Raw genomic sequence first — 6,000 nt, forward strand, 5'->3', positions numbered from 1 at the left:
CAGATCAAATCACTGTTGAATATCAAATGTCAAGTCAAATGTCAAGTGTCCCCAACTAAGCAAGCCAAAAGGCGACAGTGGCAAAGCAGCTTTGCAGTGATAACTGGTATATAATTTTAGCTGCATAGCAGCTCTTAAAGAAAATGATGCCAATGAAGGCAGATCAAAGCACTGTTGAATATCAAATGTCAAGTGTTCCCAACTAAGCAAGCCAAAAGGCGACAGTGGCAAGGAACCCAAACTCCAACAGGTGACATCAGGTGGCAAACAGGTGTTAAAATGGAGAAAAAAACGGATCGCAACATTCAAAGTATTTATTCCAATTCCATCCAGTTGAGGATCATATTCATCATGCCGGTATGGACAGTTTGTTGAGGAACTGTGCCACTGGCTGTCGTGATGAGGCCTTCACAGTGGATGATCTAGTTGACTCAATCTCTGCTGATATTTCAGGGCTGTGTTGTGGTCGTGTCAAGGCGCAGGTCCCCGATCTCACCTGGATACGGCCTGGATCTGACTGACAACGGTAAACCTCGGGATAAACAGAGAGACTAATATTAGCGTAGATGCCATTCTTCTTCTGATGTAACGTGTACATCTAGAATTATAGGAAGTGTTCCCAGTTCCGGCTGACCTAATTTATGCAGCCTAACAATCCATGAGGTCCGTGGTCTCACCAGAACGATCTCTGGCCATTAAGCAGCTCGCGGAAATCTTTATGCCTAGGGCATAAAGGCCCATGACTGGCCCAGCCTCCTCCTGTACGCCTTTCCCCTGATCGCTCTGATTCCCCTGGTTGTCAAATGAATCAGAGAGGATGCTCACAAGGTCCTCCTGGTGGCTCCTCTGTGGAGGACTCAACCATGGTTCTCGGACCTGTCTCAGTTATCGCCCAAGAAACCATGGCCGATTCCTTTGAGGCAAGATCTCCTCTCTCAAGCGAGAGGAATGATTTGGCACCCCAGACCCGAGCTGTGGGATCTTCACGTGTGGTTTCTCAATGGGAGCCTGCAAGCCTCCCCGAGAATGTCTTAAACACACAAGCTAGAGCTCCTTCAACAAGACATCTCTACTCCCTGAAATGGTTTATCTTTGCCGCCTGGTGCACGGCCTGCGGTGTGGATCCAGCGACTTGTGACATATCACAGATATTGTACTTCCTTCAAGACTTAATGGATAGAGGCTGTACTCCCTCTACCCTTAAGGTCTATATCGCAGCTATAGCAGCCTCTCATGCTCCTATAGCAGGGCAGTCGATAGGGAGAAACAACTTGGTTGTACCCTGTCGCTGAAAATCGTTTTACTGCTAGCTTTAACATCGGTTAAGCGTGTGGGAGATTTGCAAGCACTCTCTGTGAGCCCCTCGGGCCTAGCAACTCCAAGGTTGTCCTGAAATCAAGACATGGATACGTCCCAAAGGTCATATCCACCCCCTTTAAGGCACAGTTGGTTATTCTCTCTGCTCTTCCTCCTTCTCAGGATGATCAGGAGTCGAACCTACTCTGTCCTGTCAGGGCCCTGAGGGCCTATATTGACCATTCCCCCCTTTTTTTTGCCAGGCTTGGCGGGCTCGAGCGGGCTCACTCACCGTTGACATTTACTTTAACTTCACGAACCAATAGCTGTGCGGTTTCACTGCGTGATTGAAAAAGGCTTCAGAAATCAGAGAAATAAGGAGTTTTCCCCATATGCGTCTCATGTATAATAAGACATGCGACGCAGTACTCGTTCTGTATCTAAGGGAACCGAGGTTACGTCAGTAACCGAGTACGTTTAAGGCCCCGATAAACTTCAAACGAAAACAAACTGATGGGACGTCATTTTGAACAAAATCAGGCCAAAACGAAGTTTGTTTTGTGTTCTTTTTGAAGTTCGAAATGGGAAAAGTTCGCTCTAGCTGCAAAACATCTTCGTACTACCATTGTTCCGTGGCGATAACGTAATAGGAACTGTTTTCTCACTCATTTTGCCTGTAGAGTTTTTTGAGGTAAAAGCTCCACGGGTGAAAACATGAACACACTGGATAGCCACTTTATAGTACAAAATGAAGTTGTGCTTCTGATGAAAAGAGGCTCAGACACTGTTTTTCATGTTTGATACTGTAAAGCTGCTTGCTTTTAAGCAATCTATTGAATAAAGTGCTATATAAATAAACGTGACGTGACTGGAGTGCTAATTTGCAGAGCTTGTGCTAACATACAATGTTGTTATGATCAGACGCTTTTCTTATGCTTTTTATAAAAATGCTTGCAGTTTTCTCATTTTTGTTGTGTTTATTTTATTACTGAGAAGAAAGTGTACAGCACGTATTTACATATTCATCTAACCGTCGCTCTCAGTAGTATGGGGGGCGTCAGATGTTCGATTACAGTATATCGCTGCTCACGCATTTCGAACTTCGTTTTACTCCTAAACGAAGAACAAAAAAGTATTTTGAAGCCTTTATTATCTAATTTAGTTTTTAAGACAGGCTTAACTCAGCGGCTATGTTCATGCAACTGAGCCCTGCAGCTGGACTGGCACTGTGGACATGGTAATAAAAAATAAAGCGTCCTCAAGGCGACACACGTCGTTGAAGCTGACAGTCAGACAGGCACGTACTGTATCATCCTCAGGCTTTTAAAGAGTACTAGACTGTGAACTCGGCCCAGGGTGCAAATCAATGAGCATTTCAAAAGACGAGGGTTTGGACCAGAACAACACTTAGAGATTTGATTTTTGTGGCTTAGAGGGACTGAGAAAATATTACAAAAGCTTACAAAACTAAAATTGTTGTAATTTCTGCCTAGTCATGAGGGTGTAAAATATTTTATGTTTATCATAGTTTCTATACATAATCTTGAAAGGAAAACCTCCTGTACTCTGTAAGGATGTGTTTCAGCACCATAATCAATGATAACATAATGAAATAGACTCAACCTGATGATGGATGCAGTCACTGAATGTAAATCCACCAGCACAATCCAGGTCTGTAAATCAATAAATCAAGCTGAACTCCAAGATCCATATAATCCAAAAGCAATAGGGCAAAACACCAATCACTGAGAGATCTCAGGAACAAGCCCAGGTCAGAAACATGCTGAGACAACAATACATTATGAGACACAGAAATAGTCTACCAGTAATAGACAATTGTGAGGTTTTTAGGATTAAACTGTGGTAAACACTGACTACAACTGAGAGTGCAGAGATATCTGATGAACTGTTAAAAGTTAAAAACTTCCATACACTGACCACTGGCGATCCCTGAAGCTGTTACTTTTAAGCACGTAGTCAGTGCATCACATTCATTGGGGGAAAACATAAATCCATAAAACTGTTAGTTAAACTTACTTAAGGAATCTCAATAAACAGGTCTTCTGCCATTTATTGTCATACTCTATCAATATTAGTCTAAGATCTCATTCACAGTGTTCACACACAGAAAGCCCACAGTCAACTGTGTGATTTGTCTGGTAAATACTGTAAGAAATTGCTGCTCATTCTAATGGAGTGCTGAATATATTGAGCAAGTCTTAGTTTATCTGCTTGGAGTGTCCCATCAGCTCCGGATCATAAATACTTTTCAATGCATTATTATTTTATCCATTCCCAGTGCCTGGGGAATATTTCAATGCAGAGCTCTCATTCAGTCTCAGTCTCAGTTTCCATCCACATACTTCTACCATCTATAGACTGAAACCTTAAACTCATTCTAAAATAAAGGGGAACTTTCACACTAGAGTTGTTGGCCTGGACACAAGCTTAGCAATTGTCAAAGTAATCACAAAGGTCATATTGACCCCAAACACCCAATTAGGATTAAAAAAAATATTAAGCAGCACAACTGTCATATTATTGTTTCAACAACAAGAAATGTTTAAGCACCAAATCAGCTTTGCCACCACAGGAATAAATTATTATTATTATTTAAAACACTGTTCTTTTAAATTGTGATATTTCACAAAATTTGTTTTTATCAAGTACATGCGGAATTGGTGAACATAAGAGACTTCTTTTAAAAACTTAAAAATAATAATAATAATGATAATAAAAATTATTCCGAAATTGACCAGTAGAACAAGCCCAGAAAGCGACAAAAATTTCCATAACACATGCTTATGTTGCATTCCACATGTCCTGGAATTCAGATCAAGAGTGCTTTCTCTTACACACACACACACACACACACACACACACACACACACACACACACACACACACACACACACACACTGCTGACTCTGAGTATTCTCTGCCTTGTATGGTGATCAAAGGGGTTTCATCTTCAGATGAGCTCTGCCCTTCCTCATAACCTTATGCTGTCAAAGTTATCTCTTTCAAACACACACACCCAGATGGTTTTAACCTGCTCTTTCTCTCTCTCACACACAGACACACACACACACACACACACACACACACACACACACACACACACACACACACACACACACACACACACACACCTAACTAGACATGAGGACACTATGACTTCACTGCTCTACTCAAAGTAATAATGTACAGCTGTTTAACTTTAAAGATAAATGAGATAACAATAAACAAGATCAGTGTACTATGAAACTTGCTGTAACTTTCAAAATCAAAGCTTCCTATCCAAAAAAGTGTTTATTTAAACTAAACAGCAGAAAGGATTTGTTCTGAACTTTTGCAGCTTTCTGTCATCATCACACAGAAGAACATCAACACATGACCGTCAACATTTACACATCACTGATCAGAAACTTGGTCGTCCAGTCAGAGTAAAGAGGAAGACCTACAGATAATTTTCATGAACAGCAGAAGAAACTTGATAAAAGTCAAATTTGGTTAAATTAATGAATCATTAAAACCCCTCCAGAATTGCACTCTGCAAAAAAAAAAAAAAAAAAAAACCTACTAAGACTCAGACCCCATCCCAAACCTAAACATATGCATTTTATACAGAATTTTAAAAGAATAAAACATAATGGACAGAAATATGTAGGAAAATGACAATTTTAGTAAAAATACAACATTAAAACGATATTTTGAGCCACTAATCGTACACTTAACTTAGCCTACCCCTAAACCTAACGTTACCCATAACCATTTCTTAAAACTATACTGTTACAAATAAAAGAATAACGGACAAACAGGCATAAACACAAGAATTTATTTATTGTGAAAATGTCAAAAATGGTACCAAAAGTAGTTCAAATGACGATGAGTTGCAGTCGCAGTCCTCTCTGGTGGTGATAGTTTTTAATAGGGTACAATTGAACTTGATGATCCATGAAAATATGAATCCGGCTGCTCTCCATCAAGGCGCACACTCATTTCAAATGTCAATCCACTGAAACGAAGCATGCCGCAATCTAAAGCACGTAAGAACCAATGAGTGTTTGATATCAGTACCGTAAACCATGTCGTAATGCTTCTCGACGAGGGCGCAACTTTCAAATTTTAATCATAACGAGCACGGGCTTAGACTGTGACTGTTGCTGCTGAGAATGAAGAGAATGAAGATCAATGGATAAAGGGGGCAGAATTTGGAATTGTTCCTTGCAAAGATATGGATTCTAAAGATTTGGAGTACAGCGAACAAATAAAATTGATGTGATTTGTAAATTTATGTTGTGTTTTGGTGTATCTTATGGTTGTATTGTCAGTCCCTGCAAAGGAGAAAACGCCTTCTGTGTCACATATTACAAAATGGTTAAACAATTACAGAAATGTAAGGTTTCAAAGTGTAGTCTTGTTTAACATTATGTAATCCTCCAAAACGAGTTTGCAGCACGTCACGAACAGAAATATTTCATATTAAGTAGATGAATAAACTGGATTTAATAAATAATATTAATATATGGGAATTCATACACATTCACACCTGGATACGTAAATGATTTACGTTTAATTGCTGTTAATATGCAAGCATTTTTACTTTTTAGTCCTATAAATATGTCAATATTGTACGTTCTTGTGTGTATGAAAGCGTAAGTACATGTACATGAGGTACTTAATGTTAAAATACACACATAT

This window comes from Megalobrama amblycephala, linkage group LG8 (assembly GCF_018812025.1).
Source record: "Megalobrama amblycephala isolate DHTTF-2021 linkage group LG8, ASM1881202v1, whole genome shotgun sequence".
Lineage (NCBI taxonomy): Eukaryota > Metazoa > Chordata > Actinopteri > Cypriniformes > Xenocyprididae > Megalobrama > Megalobrama amblycephala.